This window comes from Typopeltis vanoorti, chromosome 2 (genome assembly GCF_054136105.1).
Source record: "Typopeltis vanoorti isolate ZY-2024b chromosome 2, IOZ_Tvanoo_1.0, whole genome shotgun sequence".
Lineage (NCBI taxonomy): Eukaryota > Metazoa > Arthropoda > Arachnida > Uropygi > Thelyphonidae > Typopeltis > Typopeltis vanoorti.
This window is the reverse complement of record NC_143550.1, coordinates 47953203-47979274: the sequence shown is the minus strand read 5'-3', so window position 1 is coordinate 47979274 and position 26072 is coordinate 47953203. Positions and strand designations below refer to the sequence as shown.

General features: G+C 35.3%; 1 long non-coding RNA gene across 1 annotated transcript in view; it reads right to left on the bottom strand.

Moving 5' to 3' along the window:
* LOC150108986 (uncharacterized) overlaps window positions 1-26072 on the bottom strand; it is a 183978-nt gene that overhangs the window by 100270 nt on the left and 57636 nt on the right. Inside the window, exon 2 of the long non-coding RNA XR_016549470.1 lies at window positions 19757-20036. This is a non-coding gene — a long non-coding RNA (uncharacterized LOC150108986). The remainder of the gene's footprint in view (window positions 1-19756; window positions 20037-26072) is intronic.

Genomic DNA, 26072 nt, shown 5'->3' with positions numbered 1-26072 from the left:
GGCTCACCAACCTCATATTACTTCAAGTACTAATAGATGTGGAGCCTTCATAGCTCAGTAGGTAATGGCGATGCTCTTTGTTTGGAAACTGAATTCCAATTCTATCTGTAACTCGAAGTCATTTATGAAGCTTTTTTTTTTCTCTGAAGTCATATGAAAGCGGAAAAAATTTTAATCTTACAAATGGAAAAAAAAGCAAACTGACCAGAAGAATACACGCTAGTAAACAGACACAATTTTTCCTCACAGTTTTAGTTGCTTCAGCCGCAATTCAAAATGACCAGGTGTTTATTATACTACTAACAAATTTTCAATTCCCAGAGTCTCATGTGATATGATAGGAATACTTTTAGTACTCAAGAGCTTTTTTTGCAAACCTTTAGTTAGTAAGAAAAAAAAAAAACACTGCTCAGTTAATAATCACAAACCATAGCACGTATGCTACTTCAACATTGATTTTTTGTATCATTAATACAATACTCAAAACGCTTATCACTCATATCTGTAAAACATTTCTGCTTTGTTTAGCTATCTTGTTCACCGAGTGGCAGCTCCGTTCTTATTATAGGTCTATCATGTTAGCTTTGCATGAGAGAGCGCTCTTTTTTTTTTTTTTTAATCTTGCCTATACAGACTTAACTAGAGCATTTTGCTATCTAAATGTTGCAGGATAAGTGTGTTTCTTCCCTTGAGTGATCTTGCTTAAGTGTACTTCAATGAATACAATAAAATATTTTCACTACAAAAAAAGTGAACGCATACTTTCATGCTTGACACACCCACGCAGGTTTACGTAATGTTTATTGCTGTTACTGCTAACAATACACGACCGTTTGCAGCCGACTTGACATAGTTGCTGACTAAGTACAATTTGCTTGTACTCGTACATAATGTATTGCACTGTTGGCACCACTGCTTTTTTTTTACCCCCCCCCTAAATGAAACAGCATTAAAAGCCTGTCATATAAAATCTGTATTTAAATATGTATCAGAAAATGGAAATAATATATGATAATTAAATTTTATGCTGTAACTATCATTATGAGAACATTAATCAGAAATTGAGTTATCCTTTTCAAATTTACAGACCAAAGGGGTGTTCAGAAGTTCAGAGAGAGAGAGAGAGAGAGGAAGAGAAAGAATGGGGGATTTGCATAGTACATGGCTTATAATCAGACTGGTGTCTCTGTGAAACAGAAGCCGTGTAGAACAGTCTTACTTTATAACATATAATATCACGAATATCTGTTGACCTCTATACTGACAGTGAAGTGCTATGAAAATAAAAGAAAAAAATATATCCAGTATAAAAATAAGCTTAGTTTTATCTGAGATCAACAGAGGAAAGGAATTTCTTATTTTAGAAATAGCAAAGGTCGGTAAGCATATTGCATTAATTAATTCAAAGATTTACTGATTTCCTTGTGGTAAGAGATGAACAGTCATTCCTGAAATATAGTTGAATTTAGAAAGCCTTTATTCGCCTTAACCACAGGGGTGTATAGAAGTTGAAAGAGAGAGAAAATGGGAGGTTGCATAGTACATGCTTATAATCACACTGATATCTCTGTGAAACAGAAGTCGTGTAGAAAATTCTTACTTCATAACATTTTTTAATATTCTTTTTCTGGACGAAAATATTGGTACGTAATTCTGTTTACTTCAGTGGATGACGTATTTGGATCTTTTTTTCCTGTTAAGTTATTTTCAGTGTCGATTGGTGTTTGTGTTTTATAACTCTGAATATCACTTTAAAACAGAAAAGAAATGCAGTTGATACGGAAACATTTTTGGAGGGTTTTAGATTGCGTATATCGTATTTGCAATATGCCATTTAGCCGAAGATTTTTTTATACCAAACTAACCAAGAATCCGAAATTTCGGAATAAAAATTAAACTAAAGAAATATTTTCATTTCCCTATAATCGCATTATTAATATTTTCTTTTACACTGCTTGAGAACAAGTATTATCCTGAACTTCATGAGTAATATTTCGCGTTGTGTAAGATTTCATCGGTAGTATATACAATGGTTTGTATCCCTATCCCCGCTTGTCACGTGGGAGGCCTGGGTTTAATTCCCTACTGGGTAGGTTTGTAAGATTATGTCTTGTAGTTTTTCATGGAATGGATCATTATTAAATTATATTCTAACTGTTAAATAGGATAATGTTAGCCTAATTATACTATTATTTATTCTTCTACTTAACATGATGCACTGGATAAATTAACAGTTGTCACGTGTCAGTTCTTGAAGAATTGATTGTTTTTTTTTTCTTATTTGATGTTTGCTTTAGATATTTGGAGACGATGTATCTAAATCAGAATTTTTTTTTCTCCTGTTAAAGCTATCTGTAGTGTATTATCCTTGCCTAAATTTTGACCGTAAATTCAAAAAGTTTTAATTGTATGATTTATAATTTTTTTTTAAATTCAAAATTAAAAACTGCAAAAGATATTCCCGCCCAATAAACGATATTTATTTATCTTGATATCCTTTGTTGATAGGGAACATAATACATCTAAAGTGAATGGTTTTTTTTTTTTTTTTTTTTTGCTTGTAGAAGTCAAAAATTGCATAATATGGGCAGATTTAGTGATGATGCCATTAAATAAAGTACTATCATGGAATCAGCATTTTGCATCCAGTCATGACGTACGGTTCTCACATAGTCAAATAGGAAAATGCAAAATTTGATGTTGACGGATTTAACGGGACGAACATACCGGGTAAGAAAAACCCCACCCCACTACTTCGTCTATATGGGATTCATCTAAATGACCTTTCTTATGTAAATCTGAATTAGCTTTACATAAGAAAGACCAAGAAAGCGTGTCTACGTTTACATATACGTTTTGAAATCGGGAAAAAATGGACTACCATATTTTTAGATATGGAATGATGTTATCAAATCTTCATTCTTTCCTTACCCACTTAAGTTTTTGAAACAAGAAAATAAAATCGCTAGGTAACGTGAAATAAGGATACTAAACAACGTCTAGAGTAGCGAACAAATTAATCTGAACAAGCCAAATTTTCGTCAAGTTTTTGATGGGTTCAGTTTACTATTTTCTGGTCTGGTTTTAGTTCACTATTCTGGTTGAGTGCTGCGTGTTTTAACTGTCTCTACAATGTTTATTCATAGTGTTATGCGTTTTTAATATGTAAACAAGTTGTCATTCGTGTTTTATTCATTTTGTTGGCTGTAAAATGGATACATCTCTTTAAAGAGATTTAAGGAGAGTGGTATCTTTTCTACTGACCTGACAGAAAAGGAAATGTAGGTGAAAACTACACTTACTCAAGATTCGTTTGCTAGTTTGGAAAAGTAAAATGAATCTAAGATTGTCTGCTGTAGAGTTAAATAGAGGCTAAGAAGCTAGTGGGATTAATGTTTCTAACATGACAGTCCGTCGAAATTGTTGGAAGCAGGGAGGACTGCCCACAGACCGAAAAAGAAACAAGTGTTGACGAAGGCTATGGTAGAAAAAAAGAGGCTCAAAGTGTACAAAGATTGATATTGGGAAGTGAAAGAAAGTCATATCTCAGATAAGAGCCAATTCTTTGTCCAAGGACAGTGAGCACCCTATGTTCTCAAATCAGCTTCTGAGAAGACTTATCCCGCCCTCCTTCAAGCTGCTAAACACCTAGCTAAAAAGATATTCTGGGGTTATTTTATACATGATGGTCCAGGATCACTTGTGCCTGTTGAGGGTATGATGAAAAGTGACCAATACATAAAAATATTGGAGAAAAGAGTGGTTCCATAGATCCAGAAAGACAAAGAACTCATCTTCCAACATGACCTCGCTCCATGCCACACTTAAAAGAAAGTGAAAGAGTTCCTCAAAAACATCCAATTGCTTCAGTGGCAGGTTACTCTCCTGACATTAACCCCATAGGAAATTTGTGGGCCATGGTGAAAAAGAGACTTGGAAAATTAAATTGTGATACAAAGGATAACTTAATACAATCCATTATAAAAATATGGTTTCGAGATGTAGAAATAAGAAAAATGTGTTCTACGTTGGAAGAGTCTATGCCTAAGCGAATTAATGAACTTATTAGGAACAGAGGAACATATATAAGTTATTAGGTAAAGACGGAGTTTAATTTTTGTACTTATTTTCTTACGAAATTAAAATGTTTCTTTAAAATGTGAGTGTTCCGATTAATTTGTTTGCTTCCGTATGTTGTTTTGGCCAACACTTCCTACATAGTCAAAGCAGAGTCAGAACATTGTGTGCTACATTTTGAACCAACCCGAATATAGCAGATCCGCACATAGTTGTTATCATTCAAGTATTGTACAGTTGCTACTGTTATACCTTTTACCAGACGATTTGAAGAAAATTCTTCTGGGACATGATGTCGTAATTGTTATTGAAAATAATATATAAATCGTTGCGAAATGAATTTTTTATTAGACAGACACTTCTAGATGAAGATTAATCGAGACTGCAGGTATCTGCTACTTTCACATTTACTTTTTTTCGTTATTAGTAACTTAATTGCGTATATCTTGCATAAAGTTACTTATACACGCTAAAATATGGCAAATGATTTTCAGTATATTAGTATAGTAACTGTCCAATTGAATGACACCATTAATTGTGATCAGCATGTCAGAAGAAATTAGAAAGGAATTTGGAGAAATAATACTCATATTGCGAAGATTTTTTAATATAAATCCTACCATCTGAAGATAGGATTTACATAAAAAAGTCCTGTACAGTACAGTACTAGTGTAGTACTGTACTGTAGGCTCTCTTTTTGTAGTAAGGGTTAAATAATCCGAAAACCCTTCCCAAGAGCAACAAGGCTTTTTGAAGCCACTTTAGGCCCCCAGTAAGTAGGGTGGTCTCACACTGGACAGTGACAACATGGAACAAAACAGCAGGGCCGTTTGTTCATATATGTAATAAACCCAGCGTGTTCTACCTTTTCATGTTACATTTTCCGTAGTGAAATTTATTAAAATTAAATCCATACGGGGCGTATGTATATTGTACACTATATTGTATTCAAAAGCGTATTCAAATCATTATTTTTTTGTGCTTAGCATTTTCCCACATTGTATTCCTTTCTCCATACAAGACTAGTCATTGTATCCATGAACTATAGTTTATAAAAGCTTTGACTTGAGCTAACTTTAAATTTCCTTCCTTCTTTCTCTTTATATTAAACAATGGAAGGTATGGACAAAGAAGTGAACAAAGCAGGCAAGTACATAGGATCATCGGAAAGAGAAAAGATACAATCGATTGCATTACGCGTATTAGAAATATCGGCATGAAAGTAAAAATAGCACATACTTGATTGTTACTACGGTCGTCATGCCAACATATCAGCTATCGTTGTTTGTTTTGGTGCATAAACACCTGTGTCTGCCGCAAGTATCTCTGTTAATTTCATCTTAGTAAAGCATTTTTCAAATTCATAAAATTAAAAGCTTCGATTCTATAAGCTACTAACCATAGAAACAATACAATAAGAGGAGAAGACTTAATTGAAGCTTATAAGACTGTTAAGGGATGTATTAAATTAAATTATAATTTCATTTTAATATTTTCCTAAGAATCGTGTGTTGATGAAAGATGTATTTTAAATTAATAAAATGTCACTTCGATTAGATCAAGGAAGTATTCTTTTAATGAATGAGTTAGCAATCTTTGGATTAGACTTGAAGAAAGAATTAAATACCTTAAAAATTCAAGGTGATTCGAAGTATTTTTAGGCATTAATTTACCATTTACTATCCCTAACAATCAATGATATACAGTCACCCCCTTGACTTACGCCGGGATTCTGTTCCATCCAGCAGGACGTAAGTCGATACATTAAATCAACAGAGTTATAGGGATAACGAACTTAACCGTAATAAGTATACTGTCATTTTAATTTTTAAACCTTATAAAACTACGAGGGAGGGTGGTCTGAAAAGTTCTCGGCCTAACAATGAAAAAACGAATTTATAATTTCAAAATTATTTTTATTTTTCAACATAAACTCCCTTAAGACTAATACATTGATTCCAGCGTTATCCCGTCCCTGTAGTGGTTCTCAGTAAGATCTGCAAAATACCCCACTACAGCTACAATCACCTCTTGATTCGAAGAAAAACGCTGACCAGCGAGGAAGAGTTTTAGTTTTGGGAAGAGATAGAAGACAGAGGGAGCCAAATCTGGGGAATAGGGTGGATGTTCCAACAATTCATAGTAGAGATCCCTTAATTTTTCCATTGCAACAACACCTTTGTGGGCAGGTGCATTGTCCTGATGAATAATGATTTTTTGTTTCTGCAAACCGGGTCTTTTCTCACAAATTTTTTCGTCTAGCCTGGTTAAAAGATCGGAATAATATTCCCTCGGTTATTGTTTTACCCTTTTCAAGATAATTAATAAACAAAATGCCTTTAACATTCAATAACACCGATGCAATGACCTTTCCTGCTGATGGAACCGACTTTGTCTTCTTTGGCGCTGAACAACCGGCTTCTGTCCACTGTTTTGACTGCTGTTTGGATTCTGGTATGTAAGGTGAATTCAAGTCTCATCCATAGTAATAAATCAACGCACAGTTTTATTCTTGATAAAACGCTCCAAGCACTGTTCAGAGATTTTCATGCGAGTGTATTTTTGATCTGCTGTGAGCAAGCGCGGCAGCCATCTTGCGCGAAGCTTTTTCATTTGCAATTCTTTATGCAAAATATATGCTACACGTTCTTTTGAAATGCCTGTAGTCTCAGCAATTTCACGCATTTTGACTCGCCGGTCATCCAATACCATATCGTGCACTTGATCAATAATTTCTGGTGTTGTTACACTTTTTGGACGTCCTTCACGTGGATCATCTTCAAGGCTGGTACGGCCACGTTTAAACTCGGCAGCCCATTTCTTAATTGTCGAAAACGAAGGAGAAGAGTGCCCATAAACTTTTATGAACTTTGAATGAATTTCGTTTGGCGTTAAACTTTCTTTTACGAAGAATTTTATAACCGCACGATACTCAGTTTTATCCATTTCGAGGGATACAGACAGCTGTATAAAACAAGCTACTTGATAGAATGACTTGCAGTTTCACATGGATGCTTATGATAGATGTACCAACGTAGAAAAAAAATCGTGCCGGTAGTGTTGCCATCTATGGTCGAGGCCGAGGACTTTTCAGACTACCCTCGTATACTCTGCGTTATTGCTACTACAAAACTGAAGACTAATCACTAAAATCTTCTTCCACAATCACATTTTCATTAACTTCCCTATGTGAAGGACCAGGTGGCTGCGGCTCTTCTGGTGTAACCTTTTTTTTTTTTTTGATGAAAATGTCCAATGTGCTTGCTTATTCCTCTTCTTCTTTTCATCATAAAACTGTTTATAGTAAACAAACGCATCAGGTACTTTTCTTTCTACTAATAAGTAGCGTTCAACTTCGGGGTCCATATCTTCAGCCATTTTGAGAACATCGCTAGATGCAGAGAACATTTCTGCAAAACTCTTCACTGTGAATTGTTTAACTACCTCTTCTTGTTTCTCTTTTCCCTCTTCCTTTTCTCGTTCTTCCTTTTCTGCAACACGTTCCTCCAACTGGACCAATTCTTCGTTTGTCAACTCTTCCGGGGCACTTGCTATGAGTTGAACTATGTCATCATCATTCACTTCGAGATTCAGATTGTTGACTAGGCTCACTATTTCTGCACTCAATTTAAAGGTATTCATTTTTTTTTTCAAAACTTCCAAATTCGTGCAAAAACCTTTTTCTAATGTATTTTGTCTTTTTCCATGTGCTACTGATTCATTGAAAGGTTACTTCGTCCCAAGCCACAGCAATATTTTTAATAGCATGATAAATATTGAATGCTTTCCAGAATTGCATGAGAGTCTGATTATTTCCTTCAGTAGTAGAAATGGCTTGTGAAAAAGTTCTCCGTAGATAATAAGCCTTAAACACTGCAAGAACTCCTTGTTCCATGGGCTGGATCAATGAAGTAGTGTTTGCAGGGAGAAACATGACCTTGATCTTAGAGTGAATATCACTGATGTAAGGTGGATGGCTTAATCTAGAATTAATAAAATTTAAAATGATACATTTTCTTGAACACAATAGCTTTCCATTTCACTCGTATAACAGTTGATTAAGACATACTCAAACAATTTTTAAGTCATCCGCGACTTCTTATTGCTTCGATAATGAACTGGAAGTGTGTGCTTCTTAATGTTTTTGAAGTCTCGTGGATTCTCACTGTGTCATATCACAAATGGTTTCAGTTTATATCCAGCCTCATGACCTCCTAACAAAATCATAATACGGTCTTTAAGAGCTTTGGAATTAGGCATAGATTTTAGCTTTTTGGTGATGAATGTCCGCTCGGCCATTTTTTTCCAAAACAAGGAGGTCTCATCCATATTAAATATTTGCTGTGGCAAATAATTTTCCTCCATAATAATTTATCCAATTTCTCCACAAATTCCTTGGCAGCTTCTCATCGGCACTTGCAGATTCACCATACATTTTCACATTATGCAACGAAAACTGCTTGAATTTTATGAACAACCGGAAAAAGCGTTGAATTCGTAGTCGTAATCGAGCCCTGCTTTCTCCTTCAACATGTTGAAGAAACCTAATGCCTTAGCGGTTATGGTCCTAGTGCTAAGGGGTATGCGCTTTTGGTTCAGGTCCTCTATCCATGACGCAAGTAACTTTTCATATCACCGATAGGACTTTGTGGTTGCTTCGTCACTATCATCGGTTTAATGGAAGCAGATCCTTTCACAGCCTCTACAATTTTATCTTTACTTTTCAAAATGGTCGTCACTGTAGAATGAGACGATCTGACGTCATGTACGATCACATTGACGGGCTTACCAGCTTCATGTTGCTTTATAACTTGCAACTTCGTTTCTAGATGAATTGCTCCTTTTTTTTCCGTAATTCTTCACTAGTTTTTTTTTTTTACTGACCGTGTAGGAGCCATGTTGCACAAAATATCGCAAAATAGTTAACGATAAATACACAAATAACCTATATCTCAAACACAAAATCAACAGAGGAAGGTTGCCGAGGGAGGTCGCCGCTGAATGCGCTGTTGCGACTGCGCATGATGCATTGTTGCTAAATAGAAACGGTTTTTTACTTTACGCTCGCTTGCGTCTTGTTCGAAAGTATAGTCAAAAATGTTATTCCCTTATGGAATTACGGACGTAAGTCGAGGGATGACTGTATATTATTAAGAATAGCCGGTGTATTACATCATCAATGGCATCTTACTGTTAAGAATCCGTTAGTGTTCCACTTGCTGTAACATTGAAATATTCCAAGATATTTACGAAATCCCTCATTCAACAGTTATAGTATCGAAAACGTAGTGTTTTGAACCTCCTGTTGCACATTTAGTTCGATTCTTGAACATCTCTTCATTAAAGAGCTACTGGTGTTCAATACGAGTTCTTGCAACTTATCTAAGTAGAGTTGGTGACTCCACACCATTGCTGCACAAGGATCACTCACTAATTGAATGAAGATTAAAAGAGGAAAAGAAAAAAATTTGAAAGTACTAATGAAAGAAAAAAGGTATTAATATCAAAGTCACTTAAATTAATAAAATTACGAAAGTATAATATCACAACATAGTGCAAACAGTAGGTTTGTTGAAGCATTGTCTTAAGAACAAATGGTGCAAAGAATGAATGATTTTATTTTTCTTAAATTTCAATTCCTTTTTTTCCTTTTATGGTATCTCAATTTCAACACTATCCCCCCTTTCTATTTCCTTGTTATGATGAAGTAAATCGTAATTCAATAATCATAATATTTTGGTACTTCTGTGATTTATTCTGCTAATTGAACTAATACCAAAATATGTCGTTGATAATAAAATGTGGACTTCCCAACAAAAGCAAGTATTTACTAAAATTAACTCAAATAAAACTTTAATTTTTGGTATATTGCAACAGCCTTTCTTTCTATCACTCTCTTCTCTCTTTTTTTCTGTTCAAAATAATAATAATAATAATAATAATAATTTCTTGGAAGTTTTTGTTAGGTTAAATCTTTCACAAATTATTAACTTCTAAAAATTTTATTATTTCGCATTAGTTTCTGTTGTGAAAATAGTAAAAATTAGAGTTTAATTTCTGTTATAGATATTCGAAACATTTTTTTAACAGTCATGAAATCAAACATTTAGAAACGAATGTTTTACCGACTTTAGCAGATCGCCAAATCAAATAGAGTTGACTGTCATAAAATACACAATGCACTAGTAGGGATTAAGATTATTTAAAATTTAAATGGATACAAATTAACAAGAAAAATGCATGATGAATTACTGTTTGATGCACAATAATCCTTATTGATTCGTTCTAAACTATTGCAAAATATATAAGTGTGATTCGAATCTTGGAAGAAGTACACACAAGATACACAATGCGTTCATAGTAATTGGAAATACTTTGCTATTTCTGAGGTAGAAATGTGGAGTGGTAATAAGGAAATGGTATTATCACTTAAGAATATATTTAATCTACGCTCCTTTATGAATCGGTGTTGTTATGTTGTCTAGTTATTATTTCTGTTTTTAAAATAATTTGTAATTTTAAAATAATGCCCTATTAAAAAGGCTGAGTTCATGAAATTACGGAGTATCGATAGAATGATTATTCAATCGATTTGTCTTTATCGTCTCTTCACAATAATAATAATTTATTATTATGAAGCAAAATGCCAGTGATATTGGAGTAAAGATGCCTGCAGAGAAACATTCACAGTAACCAACGAATTGTCGCCACAACGAAAGCAATTTCCGTTTATCAGCTATCTAAATAACAGACTATATAATTTCCGAACATAAAATTTTTATGACTACTGAAAAATCATCCAGGTTTCGCAGTTTATGTACTGCGAGAGTTTATACAGCCCATTTATGCATTTATCTGGCGAGAACCTGACCTAATAAGCATTACATATATAACAGATATTTGTCATGTTCCGAAATGTACTAAAATGTCATATAATATCTATATTAAGGTATTGTACACATCGAGTCGGTTCAGGCATGTATTATTTGGAGTTCCGATGGAACGTCGTTGATGCACGCAATCACTTGTCTTTTCGTAGTTTCCCAAAAATATGCTGAAGTAAATATTCGGTTATTATAGCCCCCCCCCTTTCTGAAATATGGTTTTGTGTTCTTTTTCTTTACTCTTTGCTTATTATTTTGTATTCCCTTCATGATCTTGATCTACAGTAGTAATGCATGTGCTCCGTAGCAGTGATATTCATGCATTGTGTCAATGTTTGAAACATTAATAATGAGATTTTTTAAGGTTCTGTGCACATTAATTTTTTAACTTCCGTAGCCCTTCGCTATTGACATATGTTAGGATCCAATCTAGGAGGTGAAAACATTAAATGGACTTTTCGAAACAAGCGCAAGGTAGCCGGCCTCATACCCAAGTGGCAGATTTTACATCCAGCAAAATAGTCAAACCGGACATAGACATTCTGGTCTCATAGCGTAGCTGCTTCGGCCATGTGTGTTAAAAACAAACAAAAAAAAACAACATTTACTCGGTACTCAGATTCGATGACCGGGATATTTCAAGATTTACGTGTTGTATCGTTCTATATTTGAATCCCACATAGCACAGTCTTTTATTGCTTACAGTATAAACAATAAAAGAATGGCATATTATTATTATTAAGCGAAACCTTCAGGGAGTGAGGAACTCATCGAGAGAGGTCATACTATTCGCACCAGCTGTCATATCGGTTCTGAAATAAATTCACGCTACTTGCACACACACACAACATCCAACGGCAATCCATTCTAATCATGTACTACTCAACGAGAGAAAAATCTAGCCCCCCCCTCCTTAGCGGCAATCATTCCCAGCTTCCAAGAAAGCCCTCTTGTCCTTTCCTCATCCTCCATAAATTGAAAAATTTCATCAATTGAAATCTGTATGACCCTTTCAGAAGTTTGTAAGTCTCAATCATATCACCCCTCTTTCTCCTGTTTGCTAGTGTCTGCAGCCTACAAATTCTAAATCTGTCTTCATAATCTGTATTCCACAATCCTAATATCATTTAACACTCTCCTTTGCACTCTCTCTCTCCGCTGTATCAAAATCACCACGGAGACCAGACCTGTGCGCAATAGTCCAAGTGAGGTCTTATCAAGGCCTTGTAAAGAGGCAAAATGACTTCCTTATCTTTACATATCAAGGTTAGTTTCAGCATTGCCATTATTCTCTGAGTTGTGATTACAACTTTTGCTATATGACCTTCAACTTCAACTTCCTGTCTACTAAAACTCCAAGATCCCTAGCCTCATCAGTTTCTTAATGCATAATCCCACCAAATTGGATATCTAATCACTATTCAAATCATTCTACAAGTACTGCATTACAGCAGCACTCCTGATTACCCTACCCGTCTTTGCATCATTAGCAAATACATGTATGCCATATGTCAAATCCTTTCCAATGTCATTAATGTACAGATTGAATAACAATGAACCAAGGACTATCCTTGAGGCACATCACTGGTTACCTTGAATCTTGCAGATTTAGACCCCCTGTATACCACTTTTTGATATCTGTCAGTCAGCCATCCTCTTATCCATGCTAATAGCTTATAATCCAGTTCCATATTCTCCAATTCATGCAACACTGTACCATACTGTATTCTGTCAAAAGCCTTAGCAAAATCCAAAAGTATCATGGCGTATCCATCCCCCCCCACCCCCTTGTCTAACTCAGTGGTAACATTTTTATAGAATGTAAGTAAGTTGCTAAAACATGGTCGTCCCTTAGTAAACTCATGATATTCATTGCAAAGTAGAGATTCTCTGTCAATCCATTTTTGAATGCGAGCCCGAAATTTCCAAAATCTTCACCACCACCACTCCTGAGGTACTGATTGTTCGATAGTTGGATACTTTCTTTCCATTCCTGTGGAATTTTCCCTGTTCTGAGACTCAAATTATATAGCTTGGTCAAGAGAATAGCCAGTTCAGCTGAACACTATTTTTAGCATCATTGCTAATATCTCACCAGTTCCCATTGCCGAATTCTTATTCAGTATGCGCAACAGCTCTAGTACTTCCTCATCATCCATATGAGTTTCCTCATACTTCATGTAATATACATCTGTTATATTATCTATAGACTGGTCCCTCCCCATTTTTCTTTCCTTCTTTCTTTTCTTCTTGCTCCTTCCCCCCCAATGCTATTAGAGTATTCGAGGGGTAGGGGTGAATCTTTCCTATTTTGCTAGTTCATCTTATGAGGAAAGGGCCTCTGCAACCCTGCCACTTTCTTCTTGCAGTAACTTTACTTCAAAATTCACTATGGTTGTGCATTATAACACATCTCATGCTGCATCGGCTGTCGCTTAGAATAATCAGAGCCGCGTTCAGGGCTTAGGCAGAGGGTCCTGTTCGAGAAGTATAGCAAAATCTCCATCAAAAGTCAGTGATTATACAGTCTCCGTCAAAAGTCAGTGATACTGTGAATGAGCAACACAGAGGATATTAGATTAATCTTAGAAGGGAATTTTACATAGGCACATGGAATTTTCGGGATCAACAGATTGGTACTCTTGACATTGTCTGTAAAGAGATGGATAGGTATGAAATTGACATCCTTGGAATTACAGAGACCAGATGGAATGGAGAAGGTCACTTCAAAAGACAGGATGGTAAGTTAGTTATTTACTCAGGTGGTGACTCAAAACATCATGGAGTAGTTGTGATACTGAGGACAGCTCAGGCAAGAAGCCTTCTTGGTTATACCCCCATTAATGATAGGATACTTTCTATTAGATTTAAGACTCAGCCTACAAATGTATCAATTGTGGTAGTTTATGCACCTCATATGCACCCCACGGATAGGCCTGAAGAAGAGATTGAGGAATTCTATGAAAACTTACAAACTGTTTTGGACTGCCTACCAAGGAGAGACATACTTTACATCTTAGAGGACTTAAATGCAAAAGTGGGAAAGAGTATGAGAGTCAGGCCGGAGTGTGGCATGTTTGGACTGGGTGAATGTAACACCCGTGGTGAAAGACTTTTGGAATTTGCCCGTGCTAACAGATTAGTTATTACCAATACCTTCTTTCAGAAACATCCACGATGGATCTATACTTGGACATCTAACACTGATAGGTCAAGGCACCAGATTGATTACATCCTGGCTCTCCAGCGGTGGAAGACAAGCATCTCTGATGTGCATACTTGTCCTGGAACAGATTGTGGTACAGACCATCTGCTAGTAAGAGCCAAAGTAAGACTAAGACTCCGAAAACTTCCAGGTCAGGCACATCCCATTATACTGGATGTTAGAGTAATTCCTAGTGGATTCACAGAAGAAACATCAACTCGGTTGGATGTTTTTTTGAGTTCTCCCCAGACCAATGGGGAGAACTCACCAGAAATGCTTTGGGAAGGAGTCAAGGTGATAATACAGGATACAGCGAAAAAGTATCTCGGCTCAATACGAAGACCAAGAGACCCATGAATATTAGATTCAACATGGGAACTAATCAAAAGAAGGCGGTTGGAAATAACAAAGAGACACACAGGGACTGAAGAATACAAGAGATTACATGTCAGAAGAGCCATCAAGCAGGACAAGGAAAAGTTCTATACTAATAAATGTGAAGAAATAGAGTTCCAGATGAGGAGGCACAATTATAAAAGGATGTTTTATTAGTTCGCGACTTAAAGCACAAGTTTAAGCTTAAATTGAATGCCATCAAAAGACAGGAATGGAGCATTACTAACAGAAGAGCTGGAAATCAAAAACAGATGGAAAGAATACTGTGAGAAACTGTACAGCAGAGTGGATAAAGAAAATGTGGAGCCCTTCTACCAGGAAAATTTTGATTTGGAACCTCTTCCACTTAGGTATGAAGTTGAAAGAGCAGTTAAGCCGCTTAACAGCAATAAGGCCCCAGGTGCAGATGAAATCCCTGCAGAGTTAATTAAGGCCACAGGGGACGGAGGGAGATAAGAGTGATTCATAAATTGATTACAAGGATATGGGAGACAGGATCATGGCCTAGAGACTGGAAGAAGTCGGTTTTCATATCAGTACAGAAAGGTGATATGAAGGCGTGCAAGAATTATAGAACTATTAGTTTAATATTTCATGCAAGGAAAATTTTATTGAAGATCATGCTAATTAGGATTGAGGCCAAAGTTGAGGCAGAGATGCCCGAGGAACAAGCAGGTTTTAGGAAAGGTAAGGGCACCAGAGATCAGATCCTTTGCCTTAGACAGATCATAGAAAAATATAAAGAATTCAGACTCCCTCTGAATGGTAATGTGTTTCTTAGACTACTCTAAAGCTTTTGACTGTATTGGGCACGTGATACTGTAATGAAAAGAATGGGTTTCCCTCAACACACTATCACGTTGATAGCCAACTTGTATAGGGGAGCAAGAAGCCACCGTAAGAACATGTGGTGGATTGACTGACTAGCTTCAAGTTGGAAAAGGAGTTAGGCAAGGATGTTTACTTGCTCCTCACTTGTTTAGTATATATACGAAGGACATCACGCGTGAAGCATTGAATGAGCTCAGGGCAGGAATTAAGATAGGAGGTAGATTGATCAGTAATCTGAGGTATGCTGATGATACAGTACTCCTTTGTAATGACATGGAAGAACTAGGACTAATTCTTGACAAAGTTAACAAGATCAGTAATAACAGAGGACTTCAACTCAATCCTAGCAAGACAAAGATTATGGTTCTCAAAGGAAATACAAACAGAAGCTCTTGAGAAACAAATGCATCTTAATGGAGAAAGAATTAGGAAGTCAGAAACCTGGGATCCATTATTAATGTGAAGAATTGCTGTTCAGAAGACGTCAGAAAAAGGTCACGAATAGCTAAAACAACAGAGACCTGTCTAAAATCTGGAAGGATGGATCTATCTCCATGGGAACAAAGTTGAGGATTTTGGATACAGTTGTTTTTCCAACAGCGACTTATGGATAGAAACGGATATCTGCTTTTGAGATGTGGTGTTACAGAAGGCTGTTAAGATGATATTGAAAGGCATAAAAATGAATTGGTGTTAGAAAATATCAGTAGAACGTTAAGGCTCCTTAAGGATATTGACAGTAAAAAGTATTAAAATATTTTGGACACATAGAAAGGATGGAAGGGGGACTTCTCAGAACAGTAATAGAAGGTAAAGTTCTTGTAAAAAGAGGAAGGGGGTAGACCATCAATAAGATGGATGAATGGATGGTGTGTGTGTGTGTGTGTGTGTGTGTGTGTGTGTGTGTGTGTGTGTGTGTGTGTGTGTGTGTGTGTGTGTGTGTGTGGAGTGGCTGATCTTCAGAGAGGGCGCCAGAAAAGCAAACAACAGGACTACATGGCGAGGCCTGGTATGGCACATCACCGACCACCGGAGTGACCATACTGCATCTGTAGATGCCCAGTGAACATAGAGAGAGATATATATATACGGTGAAGAGATAGCGGTGAGTTCAGTGTTATATACCAGATTGATAGCTTTTAGCAAAATGGCTGTGAGTATTTGAACAATCACTTCTACATCAGTCACCCGCATATCAAGAAAGATGTTATTTGGTATAGTGACTCTGTTATAAAACATGCCATTGATGAATGGGTTATAACGTCAAGTTTTAAGGGTGCAAAAATTAAAAATATAACTCAAGCAATTCAAAAATAGAATAGAAAAATAAACGAGATCGTAATGGTAGTAGTAGGTACTAACGACTTAACTAGCGATAAGTTCAGTATGAGAGAGGACATGAAAGAGTTGTTGGAAGAGGCAAGAGTGAGAAAGTGAAAATAGTATGGTACCTCAATATGATAAAAATGAATTAAGAAGGACTATGATGGCAAATGATTCAATGGAAAGAATATGCGATGAAATTGTGGATGAAATTCAATCGAAAGAATATGCGATCATTTTGCATTTTCAGACAACACACATAATTTATTAAGAGCTTAGCATTGTTATCTTATCACATAGCAGTTTAATTATATTGTTAGTTATCGTAAAAGATATCATGCTGCTTTTTATACTTATTCAGCGTACAGGCTGGTAGAAGAATTGTTAAACATCTAACCTAATGATTTTAATTACTCCCCCCATTTTTGGAGTTCAGTAGCAGAATTGTTTCACACACTGTCATTTTTCACTGAACTTCACTGATTTCGGGTCATATCAAACATTCAGAAATAGATAAGGGATGATGTTTGCATCGCGTGATGTGACTGTGAATGTCGTCTCTTCAAATGCAGACATTTATGTGCTTTGCACGATGTTAATCTAGTTGTTGGCTGGTTGTTCACAATATTTTCGCCTTGAGATTAACATTCATATTTTCCCATGACCATTTACGTTAGAACAAAAGTTATTCCCTTTTATTCTTTCACTGTATTTAAATAACCACTGAAAGCAGTAGCTAACCTTTGATTAATGAGATTCTAGATTGATTGCTGAACAAAACAATCTTTAGGTGTTCGGAAATCCAAAATTATGAGGAAAAAAAAGAAAGAAAATTAAAAAAAAGAGGCAAACTTCATTTTCATTTTGAAGAAATGGATATTTCATACAATAAAATTTATGATTATGTACGAGTTATTCTGTTAGGCGAGTTTTTTTTTTTTCTGTCATATGCAAATTTCTTCGAGATATACAGTGCACATATACTTGTAAATGATTCTAATGATTATAATAATGATCTTGTGCCTTAATTATGTAATTTGTTTATAATATAATGCATATATCATATATCACATGCATTGGAGAAAAGCGATACTATTTAAAATAGAAAGGAATGCATACCGACACTAAGGGTGGGGGGGGGGGGGTCTCAGGAAAACTCAAGTAACAAGACAGTCAGTGTTTTAGACATTCTTTTTTTTTGTTTTATTCTTTATTTCAGTTCTCATTTGTTGATCTCGATGAATTTATTATTTGTTAAATTATCTCCCTGCGCTCAAATGTTGACGGCATTTATATTCTCTGAAGCGCTCTTCAGAGAATATAAATTTCCATTGCTCTTCATCCCCTTCTCTATCGATTATAGCGGAAAACTATTTCATCATGGAGACAAATAATATTTTCTGTTCATCTATCGGAGTAAAAAAGAGCTGAAAATTTCTTTATTCCACTCTCTTTCTATCCGAGGCAGCATTCACTGTGGGATGCGATGCGATTTGTTGTATTTTCGTGTAATATTCAGATGAAACTGAACGCTTGTACAAATTGCTGTATATTTGCCAGTGATCCTATATTGATTTATTAGCCAGTATTTGAAGTATGTAGATGGGCAGAAAAACTAGTTTCTAGTCGCTTATTTCCCTACCTGTTCAAAAAAAGAGAGAAGTAGTCTGAAAAAAAAAAAACATCGAATTCACCCGACTACCCTGGAACAAAACCCACCTTAGCGTTGCAGTAGCGCAAGAGACGGTAACGCCCATCCCGATAAACTGGTTGTCGCTCGCATTATGACCTCAGCACATTTCTCTGTCGGCAGCTAAACCAGATAAACGGGTCTTGCTATTCGCGTTCAAAAACCCGCCACCAAACTCGTCAGGGCGGTCCTTAAAAACACCGAGAAAAGCAGGTTAGTGTGGAATAGCCCCCTCCACTTTTTCCCCTTTCCCTTCTCTCTTTCTCTCTCTCCGCATCTGCCACTAATTATCCACCTTTTTCCGAGGCGACAGGCCGCCATATTTAATGTACGTGAACTGCGGACGGTGTCCGGAGAGGCGGCAGCGGTAGCTGTTGTCAGAAGAACGAAGCGTCTCTTACGTCCTTTCCACCAAGGCTACTAAAGGACAAAAGCTCGGAGGCAATCTGTAGCATGCAGTGTGCAATTGATCCAGTTTAAAGGTTCGCTTCCATGCAAGCTCTTTCCACGAAACACTGCGTATCTGGTTCAATTATGGTATATCGAATGTGATATTCACGTACTTCTAAAAATTCTTCTCTCTTTCTCATTCGCTCTTCTTCTCTGGCACACGCTGCTCACCATGTTTTATCTTCTTATTGTGCAAAATGAAAAGCAAGTGCTATATAAAGAAGTAAACATTCTTAGGAATGTATTATTCACTCCTTTTTTTGATATATACAAAGTGTGAATATATTATTAGCTCTTTGCATAAAAAACTATTGTTTCGTTTTTCTTTACATGTAGATTTCCCATCGTTTTTTTCCTTCTCTCACTCTCCCCCCCTCCCCCCCACACAGAGACAGAGAGAATGACATTTTTTCCTCCCTCGTTTTCTTCAAAAAGCGAGATAATGGAAATCGAGAGAGAAAGAAGCCCGCACCGCCTTACTTATTCCCTCCCCCTCCTTTCCCGTCATTTTCAATTACATCCCACTGTAATTGAATTTGTCGCAACTGTCATCTTCATAGCCCTGCTGTCAGTTGCTTTCCAGTGTGAATTTCTGACACATGCGCATCGTTTGCTTTAACAACTACATTATACAGCATATCAAATATAAATTCATACTACATTGACACAATCTATAAAAACTAGTTGCAATCGTGATATCCGTAGAGTGACGTCGTAAATATTACTAGAAGATAAAAAAAAAAAACAAGAACAACAATCATTTATGTTTTATATGACAAAACGACAACCAGAAGTAATGGTTTGATAACTTTTCTAATAAAATTTCATTACGTACAATCATGAAAGTACATGACGAATCGATTTTTTTTCCCTTATTTGAAAGGAGAAAGTTTTACTTACCTCATTTACACTCGGTCTTTGGGTGAACGCCAGGTGATAGGTTAGGTAATGGTCATCGGATTGTACGGGCGTCAGTAGTTGCACCTTAAAAAATATTTTTTTCTTTCGCTTGATAGTGGATGACTTATAGACATGGAACCGGTCTAGCTGCAAGTCATTTATATTATGCTCTCTAAAATGCATAATCGTTATGATGTAGTATGTGGTAGAACAAAGAATTACAACATTAGATTGTTATTTCTTCTGTTTTTACTATGAGCGAACTTCTAAGGATGTTAATCTGAAAATGAAAATAAAAAAAGTAGAGATTTTTATAGACTTTCTCTAAACACTGTATAAATATTTTTCGATTACTAATATAAACAGTAAGAAAATTATATGTATACCTGATTAAAATTATGCCCTTGTCCACACACTCGAGACCTACTGTTCCCCCCCCCCCCCATGTTATAGATTAGAGATGTAAGCAATCTATCTCGTGGCTTAACCTAATTTGATTTTCTCATTTGAGTAGAGGCATCATTCACTTCACGAATACAATGTCATATGAATCCGATGTGTTAACTAGGTTACAGGAAAATTCATCGAAAAGGCAATTCATCGAATGAAAAATTCATCGAAAGACAATTCGTCGAAAATGCAATTCATCGAAAAACAATTCACCGAAAATTTTAAATTTTCGATAATGTTATGGTAAAAGTAATCCATTTAGAACAAAAACTGAACCATGCAGACAGCTTCTTGTACCAACCATTTCTACTAAGTCATTTAAGTCATAGAGTTTTTGTAATATAGTACATAATTTGGACACGTTATTTCTTTGTCTCCCCGAATATAGCTGAGCTGAAAACTGGAACGGTTCGACATTTCCTTGTAAAAGTTGCAAATAGCGAATTTGAGTAAAATTCATCCATTAATAATTGCTGTACTGAAGTCGCATATTACTACTAGCAACAATAATAAGAATGGAGCCTGCGCAGTTCAGTCGGTAAAAACGAAGCCGTTAGCAAGACCTGGGTAGTTGGATCCCATTTACGCTTAATTTTCATCAGTCCTGTTCTGCTAAAGGTAAGTTAGCAGGCATAATACGGAGATGGCTGAGCTTTTTTTCCGGAAACAGGCAAATCAATCCCATGAACAGACATGAAACAGTTATCGGACAAGAAAGATAAAAACCATATTGCTCTATAATTTTTCCCTATGAAAGTAGCATTGTAATCTCCTTATTCACGGTTCAGGTTTTGTTCTAAATATATCAATTTTCTCATAACATTTTCGAAAATTTTAAATTTTCGGTGAACTGTTTTTTCGATGAATTGCATTTTTGAAGAATTGTCGTTCGATGAATTGTTCATTCGATGAATTGCCTTTTCGATGAATGTTCTTTCGATGAATTGCCTTTTCGATGAACTATCCGGATACCGTTAACTATTATGATACACTTTTTAATAGCGCCTCCGCAAGCATTTCGGCGACACAAATTCTTTTTGTTGGAAAGATCTAGTTTCGGATTTCGTTTAGTACGCGAAAAGCCTTATATAAAAGGATTTTTGCGTTTTTTTGGCCTGAATTAGCTGGTATTATACGCTGATGTTATAATTTTTTTTTTCCAAGCAGACAAATTGGCCTAAGAACACACGACTGACATAAAATGCGTGGCTCATGGTTTTCCTCGCTGTTACAGGATGTTGTGATGTGCTGCTATATTTATCAATTTTCGGATTGATGCACCAAAGAAGAAGAAGAACACTACATGACCAAACCATACTGCTTGATCACTATGCTTAGCTCTCTCTCTCTTGTGTGTGTGTGTATGTGTGGGTGCATGCGTGACAGACATTAAAATTTCTGACAGTTAATTTCTCGAAACACTCTCTCTCTTATAGGCTCTTTCTCCCTTATGTCGTTGTGTCATATTGTCTTAGAAACACAATTAGTAATATATTTTGCTGGAAAACATTAGTATAATATGACAAGTATTAGACGTTCTTTTTAAGTTTTTATGGCAATACAATTAATAAAAAATAACTGCTTTCCAATTCTTCTATTCTTTTCAGCTACCTTTTTCTTACAAATCTAAAAACAAGTAGGTTAACAAATTTTCTGTCGATGGGTCTGTGTTGCAGTAGACTGCATTGATTTCGTTGTGTACATTGCAAGTTCGTAAATGTGTACATTGCAAGTTTGTATATCGTAAATGACAAATTTCCCATAGTAAGCTCTTCGGACGTCTACTTAGAATACAGTAAAAATAAGAAACATCGATGGACATACCAGATTTTAAGTTCCTATTTCATATATGTTACAGAACTTAATTTTCAGTGAAATATGATTCATAAAATTTCAGTAAAATCTGCCGATATATTTTATTTATTGACCGTTATAACTAGAACTTTCAATTCCCGTGGAATTTATATTAATCCTGAAATGTTTCTTAGCATAACGATAATATATGACTAAATTCATTTAACCTTATATCATTAAATTAATTTGTAACTAATTCGTAAACTATCTTTATAAATAATGTACTAAATCAATGCTATGATTTCTTTGGAGACTACTAAAGGGAAGTAATCTGTATAAATCTGTATAATATACACATTATCATTATACAGATAATTAATCAAAGACACTTGGACAAATAAGGCCTTCTGGCTTAAAATTTGATACCTTTTACTCAGATCAAATAATGTGAGTAAATTAAGAGCCAAATAAGGCACAACATTTGAGTTAAACGTGCTTAGCGACTTGCAATCTGCTGACCATTCACAGCAAAAATTTAGTTTTAAGGGGAGAAGTGTTAATTTAAGAATAAAATAAAGAAGTCAGTCGGTGTTATTAAAGATCTGTTGTAAATAAGTTTAGAAAATGAATTTTTACTCAGCACATTTAAATGACTGAAATAACAGCTAAATATCATAGTCTGCTATACTGCAATACTTCGTGTGATCATTTCGTATATCATTTATAGTATGAGTGAGAGAAGTTCAATAATAAGGCTTACTGCAAACAGCACTTTAAACTAAGACATATCTTTATATCTTGATATTTTTATCAAAATATATCGTGACATTTTGTGCATAATAAATATTTTATTCAACAGATAACTATATTTAGATTTGTTTTTAGGCGCGTTTGATATTCGAAATTATATAATATTGATGAGCGCCTGTTGGATGTACGAAAACCACACACACACACATATATACAATGTATCATGATACACTGGTAAGATTAATTTCAAAGTATATTGATACTGAGTGATTTATTATAAGTAATAGGATTGCTTATGTCATTTTATGGCAAACTTAATTTAATAAATGTTATTTGACACTCATGTAGGAAAACCCGCTCCATTTAATGAAATATTTTTTTTCATTATTCGATATTTAAGATATTACTCACAATATCATCGATACTGTTCTTCATTACCTCTGCAATAGAAAAATGATGCTTAGATATAACCGGAAGTCAAACTGCTTGACACAATTTTTTCTCTCTCTCTCTCTCTCTCTCCTTTTACTTCGAATAAGAAACTTACTTCTTATCTGTTTGCAATTATATTGTTAACATGTTGTGTTTAATGAACTGTTTAAATTACTCTTGCTTTAGGTTCTTACACCTTCAGTTTCCACACGAATCATTTTGTGTTTTTGACTTTGGTTTCACTTTATTTACCGACGATCATATCAATAAAGACAAAGAAATTTAAGAAAGAAAGAAAGAATCAGAACGTAAAAATATCAACACATTGACAAGTCCAAAGGCATTTAGTACTTAATTCAGGTTACGGATTTGGGATAGTATATAATTTTATCTTCTTCTTCCCATTTTCCTGGAATATTGTAATTTGAGGCCCCAGAAATGAGGTATTCCTACAGTATATGATACAATGTAGTGCGCCGCCCTGGTTGACCTACTGGTTAGCGTATCAGCTCTACACCCAAAAGACTGCTGGTTCGAATCCCGAGCTAGATGCTTGTCATAGCTTTTGTCATCCTCTCAAGATCGACTGAGATCCACCGCGGGAGAGGTATAACAAACCTTCCTCACCAATAAAGGGGAGGGGGGAGGCCTTTCTCAGCAGTGAGAGGGAGAGGCACCATAGGGCAATACGGTAACAAAGAAAGTTAAAACTTTCCTTGCCCTTATAATGTAACAGAAAACATTTGGATATTCCAGTTTTTATTTATTTTTTTCAATACTAACCTTAATATTGAAGTGATATGAGAAAACCCAACAGGGAAAATACTAAATTTAATGATTTTTCCCCTTTTAGTGCAGAGATTTTTATGTTTTATGCATTCCTCTCCTTTTTTCATATTTGTACAACTCAGATATAATATTTTTTCTTTATAATATTGTGGTTGTACAGTATTACGCAATTAAATTGGGATAGTTTATTATTATTTATTAAATTATGTATAATAAATAAATATTTATTATAAAGAACTACGTACTAACCATTATAACCACTTTAACACAAACTGGGAAGGAAACATTCAGATCAAAAGGAAACGACTTAAGACGAATTGTTAATCATTGTGCTCTAAAGAAAGATTTGGAACAGGTGTACTAACGATAGCGATCATCGTTCTGCGTCGAAAGTAAATAAATGTTTTTATTAACCTTTTATAAATGGAAGATAAAAACAGGCCTTTTGATGTATATATCAAGTCATCAAGTCGTACCTTACCTAAGTACCTTTTGACGTTTGCATTAAAACAACCGATATGTGGTAATTCGTAATTCTCTAAACAGGATGATCTGTTTTTAATTAGCAGATTCCTTTTTTTTTATTAAAATTAATATAAAGATATTATGGATGGAATGCACGTGTTTGTTGCTTGTCTGTTAACCAAAAGAAGACTAAAAAAGTTTGATTAAAGCAGAACTGGGAGTAAACGAAGAATCATAACAAACCTTACTTCAGCAGTTTAATAGAGTTTTAGAATTACAGACTGGATATGTATTAAATAATTTTACTCGTACCTCTCATCATGTCCGTAGAGACAGGTGGCATCCGAGAAACAAACAAACAAACAAAAAATTAATAGTTTTATACATAGTGCACTTCCTTATTCTACCGGCCTGGTTGGCCGAGTAAATAACGTCTTCGATCTCCAACCAACCAACCAACCAAGTGAAATTCGAACCAACTTGGTTCGAATTTCACTGCGAGTATGGATATTATAGCCTTTCTTGGTTGGGATTTGTATAAAAAATCTTTACAATATTTTAGATATTCAAGATATTGCATACCTTAATCCCAGATCACGTTTTTCTTCCTTGCTATATCACTGATGATGAACTTCTCTTCTCTTTAATTAAAATGAGATTAATCAGATTTAGCTACGTTTCAACAGTGAGAACGCCATTTTTATCTTTGTCTTACGCTTTTTTTTTGCACTTTCCTGCATAAATTCTCATATATTTTGTTCACATTCTTTTTGTGATTATACCTTGACCTTGCTTCTATTATCTTTTTCTGATCTGAAGTATTTTTTGAAACACTTAAGAAAGCACACTCACTTTTTTTTTAAAATGTGCAGACGTGAGGCAGGGTGGAGAGAGAGAGAGAGAGAGAGAGAGAGTACACCATCCATCATGACTGCTCGACTGCCTGACATTTCTAGAATCCATTTCCATGTGTTACAATGAATAATGAAAGACTTTTACTAGTTACAGCTAGTACACAAAAACATGTGATCTGAATACATTATTACCTTGGATGAATGCTTGAAGTAGCAAATAAATGCACCGGTCTGTGTCCATCAGGATGTCCGATGGAAATAATTTTGTCTGTTGACGACAGATGGCGGTAGAGCATGTTTGAATAACAGTACTTCAATCTTTCCGGTATACACAGGAATGGCCTAAAAAGATGCTCTCCAAACTTTTTGAATAAGTGGGTTGGATGGTAATTTCTGTTCAATCTTGTTTTAATTTCCATTGGAAATAGAGCTGCATATAATTATAACCAGTTCTATCTCCCATTCCATTCACTGTGGTATCAGTTTAAACGTCTTCTACAGCCAGGTATAGTCTGTCGGTTATAGTATGGAAATATCGTATGAATACATACATTAGATATTACAATATGAACCAATGTTAGCCTGCTGTAAGACAAAAGGTGTCATTTAATAAGAAAATACTAGTACCATGAGTCGACCAATGGCTGGAAAGGAAACATAAAATGTTTGATATCTATCTTAAACACACAGCTATCGCTGTTATTATTATTTTAGAGTTATAGCTGTAGCAACTAAGTTTAGGAGACCACTGTATTATGTAAGATAATTGCTTGTTTGTTGGA